This window comes from Hyla sarda, chromosome 4 (assembly GCF_029499605.1).
Source record: "Hyla sarda isolate aHylSar1 chromosome 4, aHylSar1.hap1, whole genome shotgun sequence".
Taxonomy (NCBI): Eukaryota; Metazoa; Chordata; class Amphibia; order Anura; family Hylidae; genus Hyla; species Hyla sarda.
In genome coordinates, this window is record NC_079192.1 from 80,495,351 (window position 1) to 80,514,985 (window position 19,635).

The following is a 19,635-nucleotide window of genomic DNA, read 5'->3' on the forward strand; positions in this document are numbered from 1 at the left end:
GACTCAAATGACCAGATCTTATAAGCGAAGAAAGAACAGGCCTACACATAGTCTATCCATATGGGCCAAGATTGGGCCTAAATCCTTGATACGCATGCAAGTGGAAGGAATTAATGTTTCAGCATTGCTAGATACAGGGTCTCAAGTCACCATCATCTACAAAGATTTCTATGAACATTATTTGAAACGCATTCCCATGGAACCTGCAGGAGAGTTTCAGCTATGGGGCATGGGGTCTCAAGCTCAACCAGTGGAGGGATGCATAAAAGTGACCATAACTATTCCCCTATTAAACACTGGGATGATTTGTCCTATGGAGCTGGAAGCTCTCATATGCCCTGCAGCCAAGAAAGTGCCCCAATAATCTTGGGTACTAATGCAAAGATGGCACAGGATGTATTCAGGGCCTACCTAACAGAAGTGGGAGATGTTTCCTTAGCCTGACTGATAGAGGTCAGCCCTGTACTAGGGAAAGAGTGCCAACGACTAGCCCTTGAAACCAGGGTAGTGCCACTATTCGGGGACAGAACATTGTATTTGTGAAGCCCGGTGAGACCAAAACCTTACGAGCCATAGCCTCAATGCACCGTGAAATGTTGGGGGGAACTGGACAATATCTTTTCAAGTCTCTACCTGAGGTGAAAGATTGGGGCAAGAATTGGTGTCGGAGCTTTCCTGTGATGGTACAGAACTTAACCCCCACAGAAGTCCGGATTTATCAGAAGATTGCTGTGATACACCTGTTAGATCAAGTTTCGTCCATCATGTCTGTGAGTGCAGAACAGAAGGATCATATGAAAGCACTGGAAGATTTTAATTTGAAAGATTCTCCTCTATCAAAACAGTGGAAAGACAGCCTTCGTTCTAAACTAACTACTCTAGAGGGAGTTTTTTCCAGAGCAGAAATGGACTTGGGGTGTTCTAAGAGTGCCGCCCATGCTATAAGACTTTCTGATCATGCTCCTTTCAGAGAAAAGTCAAGAAGAATACCCCCTCGAGATGTGGAAGATGTCCGGGACATACTCCAACAGATGGAAGGAGCTGGCATCATCACAGAGTCCAGGAGCCCCTATGCTTCACCCATCAAAGTAGTGAGGAAAAAGAAAAGTGCAGTTCAGCTATGTATGGACTATTGTACTCTGAACAAGAGGACTGTGCCTGATCAGTGCACCTTGCCCCGGATAGAGGATCTGCTGAACGCCCTATCTGGCAGCCAGTGGTTTAGTGTGTTCTACCTAGATCTGGGTATTATCAAGTACCCATGAAGAAGGAGGATCAGGAGAAGACAGCCTTCATCTGTCCCTTGGGGTTCTTCCAGTTTGCCAGAATGCCATAAGGAGTCACAGGAGCTCCTGCTACCTTTCAGAGGCTGATGGAGATAACTGTGGGGGATATGAATCCCAAAGAGTGTCTAGTGTATCTGGATGACCTAATTGTGTTTGGGAAGACACCAGAGGAGCACGAACAGAGGTTGTTGAAGGTGTTGGATGCACTTCAAGCAGAGGGCCTGAAGCTATCAGTGGGCAAATGCCGGTTTGCCCAGAACTCTGTCACTTACGTAGGGCACATAGTCTCTGCTGAAGAAGTAGCCACAGACCCAGCTAAAGTTGAAGCAGTGTTGAATTGGCCAAGACCCAATAACAGCGAATTACGGTCCTTCCTTTATTTCCGTAGTTACTATTGAAGGTTTCGTGAAAGACTACTCGAAGATTGCTCGAGAGTTACATGACCTGCTGAAGATTACCTCTGACATAGGGGGTGCTAAGGCACCATGTCTTAAAGATCCCTTTGGAGAGAAATGGACTTCAGGATGTGAAGAGGCTTTTCTGACATTGAAGAAGAGACTTACAGAAGCTCCTGTCTTGGTGTATGCAGACCCTGAGAAACAATATATCCTCCATGTGGATGCCAGTATGGAAGGCCTAGGGGGTGTATTGCAAGTTATCCAGAAGGATTAAGACCAGTGGCTTACATAAGTAGAAGTCTTACGGTTGCTGAGAAGAACTATCCAGTCCATAAGTTGGAATTTCTGGCACTAAAGTGGGCCGACGTGGATAAACTGCATGACTATTTGTATGGAGCAACATTTGAAGTAAGGACTGATAACAATCCACTCACCTACATTCAGACTACAGTCAAGCAGAATGCCACAGGACATAGATGGTTGGCAGCCTTGTCAAACTACAGTTCTACAGTCTGCGACATGTCTGCGCCAGTGTGCGACAGTATGCACCTGGAAAATACGACAAACCCGACATTGCACTGTGAAAAGCAGAAAAAGGGGCGTGGTCTGTTGCAAAAGGAGCATGACCGGTCTTAAAGGGAGCTTGGTTTTACAACCCAACCAATTTACTATTGAATTCACAGAAAATCCTGTGGATAAATGACTGGAAATTTCCACCTAGACAAAGCTGGTCAGAGAATTTTCCCGCAATCCTGCAAGTTTTAAACATTTCCCACACTCTTAGTAAATGAGGCCCATTATGTATGAAGCCTTACATGCACATTCAGTCAGGCAAAGTTACACACAGATGAGCAAAGAGTAAGATAATGGCAACTATTTACAGATGGATGATTCTTCCTTTTGGAGGAGAATCTGGTTTGTTCAGTATGAAATACACGTGTTCAACCCTACCATTCCTTGAACTACCTCCAATTTCATATATACACATTCAATATGTGATATACAAGAAAAAACCTAAACAGGCTGCAATACCACTGGGCGTCCACATAGAAACAGATACAGAATATACACTGAACGCTCAACAGTGTCAAGGACCAACCAGGGGTCAGAAAGAGTGAGCCCTAAACTGACCCTAAAACTGCTCTCCCTGCCTACTTACCCATCCACCCTAACCGGTGAATCAACAACTTGGCGCCAGTCCCTCTCTGAACTAAAGTGCAGGGGCCTATTAAAAACACATACTAATAAATAGTCGGTCACAAACCAGAAACATAACATGAACATAGAACTCTATAGTATAAAGTTCAGAGGACACAGATCAGTGAGCAGCACAGGGGACACTATATGAGTGGTTGTGAACAGAGGACACTATAGATAAGCTGTCATGAACAGAGCTCCAAAGATCTGACTAAAGAACTAATAAACATATAGAGGCAGATTCATCAAAAACTGTCCAGAGGAAAAGTTGTTGAGTTGCCCATAGCAACCAATCAGATCGCTTCTTTCATTTTTGAAAAGGCCCCTGAAAAATGAAAGAAGCAATCTGATTGGTTGCTATGGGCAACTCAGCAACTTTTCCTCTGGACAGGTTTTGGTAAATCTCCCCCATAGAGTTCAAAACGCCCGACAGGAAAATGGATAGGATGCCTAGAGCTTTGAACTTAAAGTGGTCCCTCCATATGGGATCCAGAAGAAACTGCCAAGTTCATTGCCAATGCAAATGAAAACCTGTCACCGAATGCATATATAGGTACACTAGTGGCCCATAGACATCTATAGGTTCTGTATTTCGGCTCCTTACAACTCAGGGATGTATGGTGCCATAATACGGACCTGTACTCGAGACCTTGGAGTGTCTGTGTTGTGGACTTTCACAGCCCAAACTAATTATGTAAGTCTGTGTTTTTTGATAAACATTTTCTGTTCCTCCATAATGCGCTGCACCACAGGACCCCGGTAATCCACTATCTTTTTAAATTGAAAAAGGGAAACAAACGCATTACCGTCTTCAAACATTTATTCTAGAAATGAGAAAAGCAAAAAAAAAAGGAGAAGCAGGAAGAAATGAAATAACACATTGCCGAGTGGTTGTGATTTCAGCAGAGAAGCTTTGTCTTTCTGCTTTGATGTCTCTTGCTGGGTTTTGTAATATTCAGAAAAGATCTTAAGTTATGAAAATCAAGGAGCAGCACTTGCAGACTGTTCCCCCTGGAAGCAAATTTATGCACAAGGGACAGAATGCATTGGCAATTGAATTCTGCAAACAATTTTTTTTTCTTTTTTAGGTAGGAGGGCAGTAACATAGGGATGGGGGCATTAAATAACTTCATCATGTAAAATAAGTCAGCACGAATATATTCAGTAGTGGGGGCTGGGAATCTCTGGAAGTCACGCTCGCTGGTCATGAACGATAACAGCACAGGATCGGTGTGTTGCCCCCCAGGCAGAGTGAGGGAACATCTTTATATATCATAGCAACTAGTCTTCCCATATTTTACAGAACGTTGACTCACACAGTTTAAATACAAGGAGAAGTAAATTTGTCATGTCATACATAATAATTAAAAATGTATTGACTCAACACCCAAAGCCCTGACAGGAAGCAATGGATTCTGGAAAAGGTAAAGAATTACTGAGCTGAGCAGTAATGTTACAAGAGGAGTACTCTACATGTCAGGCATACAGAAAGAACTGCTACATTGGAATAATAGTCATTAATATACATGTAAGACCCCATTTACATGATGTTTATGGTCTCCATCGAGGGTATACATCGGAGTACCATCAAAAAGTTAGTGTCATGTTGGAGGATGCTTGCAGTGTAGTCTTCAATAGACCCATTGACAAAGTTTCCTTCTGACTACAGATGGCCCCCTATATACCAGTATACCTTTAATTTGAGGGATAGCAAAGTGTAGACTATGCTTCTTTCTATCTCTCATATCTGTATAGTAACATAAAGCAGGCCAAATTCAGTAGATTACATTTAGTCTATTGAAGCTTATGTTGCTATTTATCATTATCTTTCCTTGAATTTAGTACAAGAGGTTTTCCAGGCTAACCCAATAGTTAACCCTATGCCTCCTTGTGCATTAAAACAACAAAAGCCAGCATACTTTCCTCACCCGCTAAGAGCATGCTCTGGCTTTTACCAAGTAAACCTACAGCTCACAGAGCAATGGTAAGGATATGCTTTAAATTGTTGTTACAATTGCTACGTTGCTACAGACCTTATAAAGTGACAACAGCATTGATGGGACACAGACAGAATACACAGTGACAGGTGATGTCTATTCTGTAATCAGGGCTCAAGTCCTGCAGGAATGTGTGGAAACTGAGTTCCTGCACTTTTTCCACAGCAACAACACCGTTCCCATTAGCAGTAGTTCTGCAGGACCAGCCCTTGAGTGCAAATCTTGGGTGATTTCCAGCACTTTTTTCCCCAGGACTTGACCCCTGTCTGTAATGGTTTCCTCCTTATTGTAGCTCACACTTTGCCCCTGAATATAATACTGCCACACACTGAATCCCTTAATATTATACTGCCACACACTATATTTGTCCCTCTGAGTATAATACTGCCACACACTGTATCACTGAATATAATACTGCCACACACTGTATCCCTGAATATAATACTGCCACACACTGTATCACTAAATATAATACTGCCACACACTGTATTGCTGAATATAATACTGCCCCACACTGTATCCCTGAATATAATACTGCCACACATTGTATCACTGAATATAATACTGCCACACACTGTATCCCTGAATATAACACTGCCACACACTGTATCACTGAATATAATACTGCCACACACTGTATTGTTGAATATAATACTGCCACACACTGTACCATCTGAATATAATACTGCCACACACTGAATCCCTTAATATAATACTGCCACACACTATATTCGTCCCTCTGAGTATAATACTGCCACACACTGTATCACTGAATATAATACTGCCACACACTGTATCCCTGAATATAATACTGCTACACACTGTATCACTGAATATAATACTGCCCCACACTATATGAGACGATAAGATCTCTTTACAGGTTAGTATTCTTTGATGTTCTCATTATTTAAAGGAGATATCCAGTGGTGACTCAGTGGTGAACAACTTATCCCCTATCCTAAGCATAGGGGATAAGTTGCAGATCGCGGGGGTCCGACCGCTCGAAGGGGGGTCGACCTCCGCACGAAGGGGCGGCCGACACGCCCCATCAGTACAACTCTATGGCAGAACCGAAGCGCTGCCTTCGGCAATCTCCGGCTTTGCCATTGAGATGTATTGAGGGGGCATGTCGGCCGCCGCTTCGTGCGGGGGTCGACACCCGCTATCTGGCCGGAGAGCCTGGCCCCCGTACAGAGAGATCGCAGGGGGCCCCAGCGGTCGGACCCCCGCAATCTCAAACTTATCCCCTATCCTTAGGATAGGGGATAAGTTTTTCACCACTGGACTACCCCTTTAATGAATCTTGTCCATTATAATAGCAATCAGTAATAGGGATGAAGTTATTCTTCATATTATCTAGTTGTTTGGGTTGTACACATTTCAGGGTATAGATATATATACATTTTATAAATTCCTTTGTCATATGGTGTAGGTTGTTATGCCATATGGTGTCCTCTAAATTATGTACTCTCACAATGGGGTTCCATTAGGCAATTCTATAAGGGTGTCTGGGGATATCTTAAGCAGCAAAGGTACCTCTACTGACAGATTGATGTGTGACCATTATATCTCTATAATGTATTGTACCGTTATTATGATACCATTATACTCTTAGTCCCATAGTATAACGACTCTTCTATAGCCACCATATTTCTCTTAATTTCTGCAGAGAAATCTATTTTCTACATTCACATATGGCCCAAACTAGAGATCCAATCACCACACAGGCAACTAGAGCCAAGGTAAGTATATATTACATTATTTTCTTTTAATTCCATTATACCCTCACAGGTCTTTCAGCTGTAATCTTGTTCTTTCCCCAAGAATCGGAAGAATGCACAAGAGAACAACCACCTCCCAATAATTTTTTCACGATCGATCCCGCTCATCCACATGGAGCCATTCCATCCCCATGGTCCTTATAAATGCAATCAGCACGGCTGTTTACCAAATATCATGTTGATTTTTTATTGTTTATTAGGTGCTATAAATTTTATGTCTCAATCTAAATAAGTGGAAAAAGAGAATCCCTTATTAAGTCCTAATAGATATCTGCTGTTCAACCGATATATCCATCTGGCCTTGAGGAGTAATTTGTCACCTTCCATGGACCTAATTTTAGTTGGCACACGCCCCAAAATTTTATCACATACAAATTATTATTGTGTACTGAATTACAGTTGACGTTCACACGGAAGCATAGCTCACTATTTATAACTCTGGTTCTGTTGTTTTTATCCCTTTTGTGTCCCTAGTGCACTGCCTAACACAGGCCTCAGAATAAAGGCACACCTTTTGGATTTTGAGGCCTACTTGGGGCCGTTCAAGCACAATCTAAGGTTTGTAGAGGCCTTCAGGTTGCAAAACACAGAAAGAAAAAAAAGAAAAACTCAAGGAATTTTTCTAGAGGGGAAATGAGGGTTTTGACCCTAAAGGTTTTTTTGTTGTTGTTTTTTTTAAATAAAATTAATGAATTCATTTATTCCAAATATATACTGTTTTAGTTACATTTTTTTCATTTGTAGAAGGGGTAATAGAAGACACACAGTTCAGACCAAATAGATAATGTGATACCAGCCATATGCATTTTTTAAGTTCTTTTCTTTTTCCTTTTTTATTCATGATGTGTGTGCAGTGCTGACTTTCTGTGTTAATATTGTGATTTGATCGTATTTAAATAGGCAATGTGCATATATACAGTTTAGACTACATTGTGGTTAACAACAGAGAGTTTTGCTTGGTTGATTTATATGCATATTTCACTACATTTAGCTACATCGCATGCATGATATAAACACTCAAGTCTATTTTTGCGCAGTTGCATGAGTTTTATTAGTTTACGTTATTTTGACGGTTGGTAGGATTGCCATTTTTTTAGGCATTGTGCACAATAGTATGAGCGCCAGAATACATCTCTTTTATACAGTACACCACCTTGTTTTTACCATTAGTAACATCTATCTGTGCCTTTCACGCATAACTTTAAGTGAGCAGTTTAAGGGTGTTATTGAATTTTTTTTCTGGATGCCACACATTACTTATATTTATACTAAGATCCTTAGGCCCCCTTGTGGAATATGTTTGCAGCACATACAGCAGTCACTTTTACCTTTTTCGTACTGCTATTTAGGGACTTCAGGGGTCTTAATTTTTTTTCTAGTTAACATTTACATTCTAGCTGTAGTCTGGTATGTTTACTTTCACACTTACACTAATTAATAATATACTTTATTTTTTATTTTATTTTATTTACAACTTAAATTGCACCCTAGAATATGCAGGCTGCTCCAGTCCTTCGTCGGGGGCCACTGACTATTTAAAGCGTACCTGTCATAGTGCAAAGAAGACAAAAAAAGGGATATGTTACTCAGTAGCTAATCTTGATCATATACACATCATTTTTATGTGTCTAGGGCCTATACATCCCTAACAAATAGCCTTTATATGTAGCTCACTTGCTTTCTTGTTCTTGCCTTCTGAAGGGTGTGTGTCTCTCTCCCTCACTGTGGATGACTCATCTGGGAGTAGCCTGGCAGTCACTGCACTCTGTAACCCTTTCTTCTTTGGGCAGTGAGCAAATTGCTGCACAGTAGTTTTTCTGCATACATTTTCTATCTGTTCTTAGTAAAGCTGGATGCTAATCAACATAGCTGTCACTATGTGTGTCATTCAGCTTTCACAGACTCCTGAATGTTTGATCAGCTGCTTTGTCATTCAGGAGTCAGAGAAAGCTTTGGCTGTTCAAGCATGCTGGGAGTTGTAGTTTTGCATTGCAACAGCTCAGGGGCGGATCCAGAGTCTAGTCTCAGGAGGGGCACTCAGAGTATCGTGCAGTTGTTGACACGCCCCCTCCCGTAGACTTGCATTGAGATGGCGTGGTGCGACGTCACAAGGGGCGTGACTGTGACGTCACAACCCCTGCAGCCCGCACCCAGATTTCGGAACAAAATTTTCCAAACACTGGGGCAGTGGAGTACCCCTTTAAGTATGCAGCATTGTTCCCCCACACTAGGTAGGCAGCATAGTTCTCCCACACTAGGTAGGCAGCATAGTTTCCCAACACTAGGAAGGCAGCATAGTTCCCCCACACTAGGTAGGCAGCATTGAGCACTGAAGTGGGGCAGTACACAGACATACAACCTCAAGCCATACACTGTATATGTGGGGGGAACTATACTGCCAACCTAATGTGGGGGGGACTATACTGCCAACCTAATGTGGGGGGGAACTACACTGACAACCTAATGTGGGGGGAACTATGCTGCCAACCTAACGTGGGGGGAACTATACTGCCAACCTAATGTGGGGGGACTACAACCTAACGGGGGGGAACTATACTGTGGACCTAATGTGGGGGGAACTATGCTGCCAACCTAATTTGAGGGGGAACTATGCTGACAACCTAATGTGGAAGAAACTATACTGCCAACCTAATGTGGGGGAACTATGTTGCCAACCTAATGTGGGTGGAACTATACTGCCAACCTAATGTGGGGGGAACTATACTGCCAACCTATTGTGGGGGAAAGTTCCATTAGGTTGACAGTATTGTTCCCCCCACATTAGGCTGGCAGTAAAGTTCCCACCAGATTAGGCACGCAGCATAGTTCCCCCACATTAGGTTGGCAGACTCCCCCCACATTAGGATGGCAATATAGTTCCCCCCACATTAGGTTGGCAGTATAGTTCCCCCCACATTAGGTTGACAGTATAGTTCCCCCACATTAGGTTGGCAGTATAGTTCCCCCACATTAGGTTGTAGTTCCCCCACATTAGGTTGGCAGTATAGTTCCCCCCACATTAGGTTGGTAGCATAGTTCCCCCCACATTGGGTTGGCAGTATAATTCTCCCCACATTAGGTTGGCAGTATAGTTCCCCCCACATTAGGCTGGCAGTATAGTTCCCCCCACATTAGGTTGGTAGTATAGTTACCCCATCGTAAGGCTGGCAGTATAGTTCCCCTCACATTAGGTTGGTAGTATATTTCCCCCCACATTAGGCTTGCAGTATAGTTTTGCCCACATAGGTTGTAGTTTCCCCACATTAGGTTGGCAGTGGCCCCCACAGACATACAGCCTTCAGCCATATACAGTGTATGGATTGAGGTTGTATGTCTGTGTACTGCCCCACTTCAGTGCTCCGTCCACTGCTCCTCCGGTCAGGGGTCATGATCTGCTGTAGGTCCCGGGACTAGAGGAGCGGTGGTCGGAGCACTGAAGATGGCGTGCCGCTGGTAACTTACCATGCACGTTTCATCCTTCTAGCTGCTCTGCACCGCTCTGCTCTGTTTCTGGGGGCACACGCACGGGATGTCAGTGATGTCCCTGCGTGCTCTACCTCCCGGCGGCCCCTGCGTTTTAAAGTAATGCAGGGTCGCAGAAAGGTAACCGGGACATCCTTGTGTCCCGAAAAGACCTTTCTGGACACAGAAATGTCCAGAATGTGACAAAGGAAATTAATCTTGGGGGGGGGGGAGGGGCAACTGCCTCGTTGCCCCCCCCCCCCCCCCCCTGGATCTGCCACTGCAACAGCTGGAGCTGCAGTGTTTATAACGCACTACATTAGAGCAGTGTTGCCTTTAGCTGTTGCCAAACTACAACTCCCAGAATGCCCACACATCCTTTGTCTGTAATTTTGCAAGAGCTGGCGGCACGCAGCTGGAGAATACACAGCTCTAAAACAGAGTTTTACAAAGATTGTACCCCCAGCTGTTGCAAACCTACAACTCCCATCATAGGAGTTGTATTTTAGGAACAGCTGAAGACTGTAGTGGTGCAATGGTGATCTCCTATACTGGATACCAACACACTTTACGGTATGCTACAAAATACAGAGTAGTCTGCCTGCATAAAGACAGATGACCCCTAGTGGTGGCTATTTTCTTTTTATTTATTTTTTATAAATGTACATTTAAAAAAGTAACCTTATCAGTAGTACTACAAAATATTAAAACGTTATTCATAATGACAGTGCCTCTTTAAGAGCATGGTAGCTGCTGAAACATAGGGTAGTGGTCGTGCCACACACAGGCATGTCCACTAAATCAAAGTGCTGGGGGTCCCAAAGTCACATCAGTGGGGGATAGGAGAGCGGCAGTGGCGTTGCTAAGGTTGGTGTCACCCGGTGCGATCTAAAATGGTGTCACCCCATACCTACCCCCCCCCCCCCCCAGTAAGTTTTTAGCCTGTTGTGACAGGCGCCACTGATGTAGAGCAGTGTGAAAAATTCCAGTATAATAATCAAATATACCAATTGCCAAAGAATGGTAAAGCGCTAAAAAAGGTTTCACCAATTAAAACTACAGCTCCCAGTATGACCTACGCAGTGGTGAGGTTATGCTGGGAGCAGGCCCGATGCTGTCATAAGGCAAACCATGCGTCCGCTTGAGAACGCATGGACTCGCAGCTGATGGGGGCGGAAAAATTAAGACTTTATTTTATACTAAGACCCACACCTGTGCGCCCCGCCGCCGCACAGCAGAGGTCACTGCCACCACTCCACCCTCTCTGGTTTTATTGCTGCGGCCCACCGAGATTCCCGAAATGGAGCTTCGCTTGTGTAGGCAGAAATCCTTGCACCGGCCCTGGCTGGGAGTTGTAGTTTTACTCATCACAACTGCAGAACTTACAAGTGACTACAGCTCTGATGGGACATAATGAGGAAAATACACAATAATATCAGTGACTACAGGTGACTTCTCTATAGTCTTTCCTTATGCACCCTCATCATACATAAGGAGGATTATCCTCCTGCCAGTGGCACCCCCATCATCCAGGATGGTGGGGGTGCTACTGGCAGAAGGATGATCCTCCCAATGGATTATGAGGGTGCTACGGCCAGGATGATGGGGGTGCTACATCTGCAGGAGCATCCTCCTGCCAGTAGCACCCCCATCATCCCAGAGGATGATCTGCTGATGGATGATGGAGGTGCAGCACCCCCATAATTCATCAGTAGCACCCTCATCATACATAAGGAGGATCATCCTCCTGCCAGAGGCACCCCCCATCATCCAGGAGGATGATCCTGCTGATGGATGATGGGGGTGCTTCTCACAGGAGGATGATCCTGCTGATGGATGATGGGGGTGCTACTCACAGGAGGATGATCCTGCTGATGGATGATGGGGGTGCTTCTCACAGGAGGATGATCCTGCTGATGGATGATGGGGGTGCTTCTCACAGGAGGATGATCCTGCTGATGGATGATGGGGGTGCTTCTCACAGGAGGATGATCCTGCTGAGGGATGATGGGGGTGCAGCACCCCCATCATTCATCAGTAGCACCCCCATCATACATAAGGAGGATCATCCTCCTGGCAATGCGCCCCCCCCCCCCCCCCCAGAGCCTCTCAGCACCCCCTTTCTCCCTGTTACATTAAAACGTTAAATCAGTGTTTCCCAACCAGGGTGCTTCCAGCTGTTGCAAAACTACAACTCCCAGCATGCCCGGATAGCCAAAGGCTGTCTGGGCATGCTGGGAGTAATAGTTTTGCAACAGCTGGAGGCACCCTGGTTGGGAAACACTGCATTAAATACACAGTTTTGCAGAGAGGTCTCACCAGCTCACCAGTCTCTTGTCTTCACTTTCACTTTCTGCGGCTCCAGGGCCAGGAATGTCCGGGGGTTGGGGAGGAATTTATCACCCATGAATCCTCAGAAGATGCGGAGCACATGAGGCAGGGACACGTCGGGGGAGGGAGCAGACGTGTGCACGGCACTTCTGTTCCCAGAAAGCATTGCAGGTCTTAAAGAGGCAGCTTCCTGGGGCTGGGGGATAGGATTGTGTCGGGGGCTGAAACTGGAGTGCGGCAGCCTGCAGGTCATGAAAGAAGCCTCTTCTGTCTGGGGATGCTGCAAATACCGGCTGAGATGAGTGACGGTGTGCAGATGTGGGGGGTGCTTCCGGCCGTGGTGTCACCCCTCCAGGCTGGTGTCACCCGGTGCGCTCCGCACCCCCCGCACCCGGGTCGCAACGCCACTGGAGAGCGGAGACACAGCCTGCAGTGCTGCCAGGATGCTGTGAAGACCCAGGATGATAACTACCGAATCACCACTCCTTTGGTCAGGATCTACTGCTGTGGACCTACATCAGTAGGTTCCAACCCTGGCCCGGAGAAGCAGTGGAGCACAGAAGCTTATATGGCAGCTGTGGGATAGTATGTCTGGGAGCCACAACCTAAATATATGTGGACACCTATCACAGAGGGGGCCTACAACTATGGGGGCAGCTAGCACAGAGAGGGCCTACAACTATGGGGGCACCTTGTAGAAAACAAAATAATGCAAAAATAAAAAAATTCTGCTTCCTTAAAGTGTTAAAAACTGGAGATCAATCAGTTCCCCAATATATTATACTTTCAAAAGCTGGATATGCAGTTCTGGATATGTGTTTTGTTGCATACAAAAGAGCAAATCCCTGTAAATTATTACAAATATTCAAAGTTAATTTACATGCATTTTGCAGAAGTGCTTGGCCTCCAGCCACGTGGCGTTATATGATCTCAGAACATCACAGTGTTATCTCATTTTCAATAGTAAGTAGCCGTTGGCCATTTATGTTTTATTCTTATATCATTTAAAGTAAAGGTAGGAACAGAAAAAAATATATTGTGAATTGAGTCTACCTGCCTAGGAGCAGAAGAAGGGACACAGCGTAAGTTTTATGTATTACCTTCTTACTGATCACAATATTCCAGAGAATATGCAGAGTGTGTAGCCTGTGCCAGCTACAAATGCCCTTATTATAGCTGGTACCAGCAACAGATGCACCTGCTACAGTATTTGCAGCCATACAGTAGATGTTCTTGCCACAGATATCTTTGTTATGAGGGGATGGTCACCAGGCAATAAAATTCCAATGCATGGTTGACCAGTATATAAACATAATTTAGTTACTTTGGTATTTCATTGCCTTAAAATGCCCTCATACTTACAGTGGGGATCAAAAGTTTGGGCACCCCAGGTAAAAATTTGTATTAATGTGCATAGACAAGCCAAGGAAAGATGGAAAAATCTCCAAAAGGCATCAAATTACACATTAGACATTCTTATAATATGTCAACAAAAGTTAGATTTTATTTCCATCATTTACACTTTTAAAATAACAGAAAACAAAAAAATGGCATCTGCAAAAGTTTGGGCACCCTGCAGAGTTAATATCTTGTACTGCCCCTTTGGTAAAAATCACAGCTTGTAAGCGCTTTTTGTAGCCAGGCAAGAGTCTTTCAATTCTTGTTTGAGGTATCTTTGCCCATTCTTCCTTACAAAAGTCTTCCAGTTCTTTGAGATTTCTGGGCTGTCTCTCACGCACTGCTCTTTTAAGGTCTATCCATAGATTTTTAATTATGTTGAGGTCAGGAGATTGTGAAGGCAATGACAAAACCTTCAGTTTACGCCTCTTGATGTAATCCCCCGTGGATTTCGAGGTGTGTTTAGGATCATTATCCATTTGTAGAAGCCATCCTCTCTTTAACTTCAGCTTTTTCACAGATGGCATCAAGTTAGCATCCAAAATTTGCTGAAATTCTATTGAATCCATTTTTCCTTCTACTCGTGAGATGTTTCCTGTGCCACTGGCTGCAATACAACCCCAAAGCATGATTGATCCACCCCCATGCTTAACAGTTGGACAGAAGTTCTTTTCATTAAATTCTGTTTCTCCAAACGTACCTTTGCTCATTCCAGCCAAAAAGTTCAATTTTAACCTCATCGGTCCACAGAATTTGTTTCCAAAATGCATCAGGCTTGTTTATATGTTCATTTCCAAAGTTCAAACGCTGATTTTTGTGGTGAGGACATAGAAGAGGTTTTCTTCTGATGACTCTTCCATGAAGACCATATTTGTACAAGTATCTCTTTATAGTGGAATAGTGTACCACAACTCCTGTGTCTGCCAGATCTTTCTGGAGGGATTTTGCAGTCAAACGTGGGTTTTGAATTGTTTTTCTCACAATCCTGCGAGCTGTTCTGTCTGATATTTTTCTTGGTCCTCCAGATCTTGCTTTAACTTCCACTGTTCTGTTTCTTATGACTGCCATCTCTTAATTACATTCCGAAGAGAGGATATTGACATCTGAAAACGTTTTGCTTTCTTCTTATAGCCTTCTCCAGCTTTGTGAGTGTCAACTATTTTCACTTTCAGATTTCTAGACAACTGCTTAGAAGAACCCATGGTGCTGATTGTTGGGGCAAGGTCAAATGAGTCTGGGCATTTAAAACCTTTGAGATTGACATCACCTGGCCTTTCCAAATGATGATTGAGACCACCCATGACACTGGCAGGTCTCAGCTTTGCAAAGGGGGCAGTGCATGCTATAAATTCTGCAGGGTGCCCAAACATTTGCAGACGCCATTTTTTTGTTTTTTGTTATTTTGAAAGTCTAAATGATGGAAATAAAATCTAACTTTTGTTGACATATTATAAAAATGTCTAGTCTGTAATTTGATGCCTTTTGGAGATTATTCCATCTTTCCTTGGCTTCTTTATGCACATTAATACACATTTTTACCTGGGGTGCCCAAACTTTTGATCCTCACAGTACCTCACTTGCTCCCTATGCACTGCAGCTGTCACATCTTCTGGTCTCCCCTCCTGTGTTTTTCTTCATTCTTTTGTTGATATCCTGCTCCTCACAAAGCCAATCAGGGGAAGAAGCAGAACGGGGAACACAAGTGTATGAGGTAAATATGCAGGTGTTTCTTGTTTTATTGCACAGTGAAGCATTGGGCTAAGTAAGATACAACAAAAACAAAAAAAAACTAAAATCTAGCCGGCACCTAAGCCCAATACACGGGTGCACACTGCTGTGGCAAGTACAAAACATGTAAAAAAAAGAAAATGGCAGCAGGACACTTGGTCTACAAAATGGAGGCTCTTAGCGCACTTTTTGATCAAAACGTGTCCCCCCATCCACCACGCGGAGGTGGCCTCATATCGGATGGGACCCTAACATTCACTCACCTCAGGCTGAGTGACATTCTGGATCCACTAACAACCTAAAACCACCTCCTGTGAAATAGGGGAGCAGATGCACGGCTACAGAGGGAGCCACAATTGTAGTTTCATTGAGATACATGTATGGACCGTGATTTTCAGTATAGTGGTGTGATAAAATTGCTAGATTTCTAAAGTGCATGAAACATTGCCAGAAAATTGTCAAATACCTACACAAAGTCAGGTCAGTGGTACAAGCTCCTTTTTTTCATTGCCCCATATCAGCCACATGTGCTACCTTTATGGCATTTTCTCCCTTGTCTATACAGGTATAAAAAAATATGACAATGTGTAAAGAAAAAAAAAACGCTTTCAAGAAAAGGCAAACTTTTCTCCATGAGCACGCTCAGCATGAAAGGTCATAGAATGATATATTGAGGAGTAGCCTCTAGGCAGCAGCACACAAATTGATTATGTCGGTTTTCAAGACAGACAATTCTTTGTATTGTGGTTTTTCTACACATTTTAAGAAACTAGGCTACATGCGTTGAGTGGGTTGCTGATTCACCGTTATGTTTTGCTTTCAATGGTAGTTTTAGTTTATTTTTAGAATGACTATGTTGCTTTGGGTTACATTTTTTTTTTAAGTGTAGATTGCAGGTTCATAATACAAGTAAGTAAATATTTAAAATTTTGTATCATGATATGCATCTAAATCAGATCCTTAAGAGCAGATCTTGTGGGCCTCCACTGCAGTCATTGAACTAAAATAAAATTTTGCCCAAACTTTCCACCTATATTTGCCTCATTTGCAACAATATGTTGTTTATGGGGACAACCTGCACATATCTCCAAAGACTGCTTTTCAACATACATGATCCTTGAGTGTGAATATTTATTTAAAAAAAAAAAGAGTATATTGATTCTCTATAGGTCCCAAAATCAAAGGAGGCCAAACTTTTGTGTCCAATGCAGTATACATTAAGGGTATGGACTGAGTATAATCACAAGTGAACTGCTTTTGGTCAATTTAACATAGGGGGCCTATCAATGTACAGTTTTTGCAGATACTCCAATGTATATCAGAAATGTAGAACCTGAATGTATTCTGGATAGACTCTTAAAAGGATATTCTGCCCCTAGACATCTTATGCAAAGAATAAGGGATAAGATGTCTGATCGCGGTGGTCCCGCCGCTGGGGACCTCCGCGATCTCGGCTGCGGTACCCCAGACTTTGGGTACACGGAACAAACTTCTCTCCATGTCGTTTGACTGGCAATGCAGGACGGAGGCTCGTGACATAATGGCCAAGCCCCCTCAATGCAAGTCTGTGGGAGGGGGCGTGGTGGATGCCACGCCCCCTCCCATAGACTAGCATTTAGGGGGTGTGGCCATAACATCATGACCGGGGCACAGCCGTGACGTCCCGAGCCTCCGTTGCTGCACCCAACGCTCTTAACGACCACCGGGTGCAGCAGGGAGATTGAGGGCATCCCCAGCGGCTGGACCCCACAATCAGACATCTTATCCCCTATCCTTTGGATAGGGGATAAGATGTCTAGGGGCAGAGTACCCCTTTAAGGTGTCTAAAGTCTTGAAGTCAGCCTTTGGCCAACTGAATGGTGTATTAAGGAGCTTCCCAACTTTCCACCAACAGTTGATGTCGTCTGAAAGACTGATTTGGCGTGTTGTATTTTAAGTGCCTGACCCTATTGTTCTAGGAGGAATGTGCCAGCACCATGCCTACCCCTCCCAATAGAGAACACATGAATGTTTGGCCAAGCCGAATGCCCAAGTGTATGGGAAAGTGGGGAGAGAGGACAGTATGTTTAGTTAATAGTTATTGAAAATATATGGCCATCTTTAGTCATGAGACACAGCCTTCAACCGACCATCTCTTTTATGGTCAGTGTTATGTCTAAGTCTATCTTATTATGTATAGTAATGTCGACAACAGTCTTAAGCCTGCTGTGTTCTATCTGGTTGCTGTGTCTGGATTTGTGACATTTTTGTGTAATTTTTTAGTTAACTTTTAGCGAGCATTATTTTATAATTACCTTTTTTAAATGTCAACTTTCATGGCATGAAAATTAGATTCAGTATTGTGATTCCTGGGGGCAGTGTGGTTGCAGACATAAGTCAGACTGCCAAATTTCATGTTCATAGGCTATAAAAGTAAATCTGAAAAAAACCTCATAGAAAGTGTGTATGCTCTTCCTCAGATAGATGTGATATATATAAGTGGGAAAGAGGGAAGAGGACAAATTGACTGTAGGGTGGATTTAGAGGGGTCAACTGACTCCTTAGGACTTTGCAGGTATTTTTTTTAAATTAGAAACTTTATTCAATATAACCTGAATGGTGGCAAAGATAAAATGCGTATGACCTTCTGCAGGTAATGGTGGTCTTTGGATCTTTTTTAACTCATACACGAGAAGGTTGTAACGGAGCTGGATGTGAATCCTCTAACCTGTGTGACTGATGACTCGTACCGTATCGGGGAGCTGAATCTAAGGTGCCGCTGGTCTTTACCAGAGCCCGCCGCAAGGCAGGATGGGCTTTCTGCGGCAGGCGACACCCAGGTCGCTACCCCCGACATGGCTCAACCACACAGATAGCTGGGCAATGTGAGGTACAGGAGCAGTAGCGTGGCAGTAGCGTAGTCAAACGTAGCAGAAGGTCAAGGTAGGCGGCAGAGGTGAGGAGTCTAATAACGTAGCGGAAGGTCTGGATACACGGGTAAGGCTAACCGGCTAAAGGGTCGCTTAATCTCAGGCTAGGGGAACTGAAGATCTGGCAGGGAAGTGTGGGAGATGCAGGGACTTTATAATGTAGTGTCAAGTGCAAACAGTAATTATGGGCGTACTGGCTCTTTAAATTTCACAGCTGAGACACAGGGGAGGAGGCGGCAGCAGAACATGGTGAGTGACGGGCCGGGATTCGCATGTGGGCACGTCTCATGATGCGAATCACGGCCCCGCCGGCAGACGGGGACACAGGGACTCTGCGCTCATGGCCGGTGCTTGCGGCCAGAGTGCAGAGTGTAACAGAGGTTAAGCAGACCCTGTGTAAAAACAGCCTTATGCACACATATATCCAAACTCTCCCTCCCAAAAATAAAAGATGAAAAAAATTGGCTTGCAACCCCTACCTAGAGGCTGGTACTGCTGCTCTTTTCATTCATAAGCCCCGTTCCCCTAGATTTCTTAGCAATTTGTTGAATAGGACTAAAGATAAGAAATAAAGCCAAAGACAAGTCACATATATTGTAAGATTATATACCTGGTAAAGCAACCACAGATGTAAGAGCTAAAACCTAAGCAGTATGTTTCTCACAAGGGCATTGTAGAAAATAAATCTAAACAAGTGAAGGGCTCAAAGAACATAAAGGAAGGAGGAGGCAAAAACAGTGTTGTTTAACTCATCTTTTAGTATTATAGATGGAAGAGGATGAAACAATGCATAAATAGGGATATAGCAATTCCTTTGCATTGTCAAACCCTACGTTGTACCCTGTCCAATCTCAGGCTGAAATCATGGATGTGTTCCAGGATTTGTTCTTCACCACCAATCCGAGTGATGATATGTCTGTCATACCACTGTTTTTGGAATACTTTCATGACAGGGCACAAATCATTTTTCTTGATTTGACCTTGAAGGGGAAACCAGGTTCCTATGTAGTTTTATCTACTTTCGTGAAGCCCCCTGCACCAAATACAATATTGAACCATAAGAGTTAGCACCCCCAGCACTCCAAGATATCCATACCTTTCAGGGGACTGAAAAGGGTTAAGAGAAATTGTAGCAATAGTCCAAGTCT

General features: G+C 43.8%; 1 long non-coding RNA gene across 1 annotated transcript; it reads left to right on the forward strand.

Moving 5' to 3' along the window:
• Window positions 1–3,444: 3,444 nt before the first annotated feature.
• On the forward strand, window positions 3,445–7,281 carry LOC130366844 (uncharacterized). The gene is made up of 3 exons (XR_008891945.1): window positions 3,445–3,575; window positions 6,548–6,620; window positions 7,134–7,281. It is a non-coding gene; the product is annotated as an uncharacterized LOC130366844 (long non-coding RNA).
• The last annotated feature ends 12,354 nt before the right edge of the window (window positions 7,282–19,635 follow it).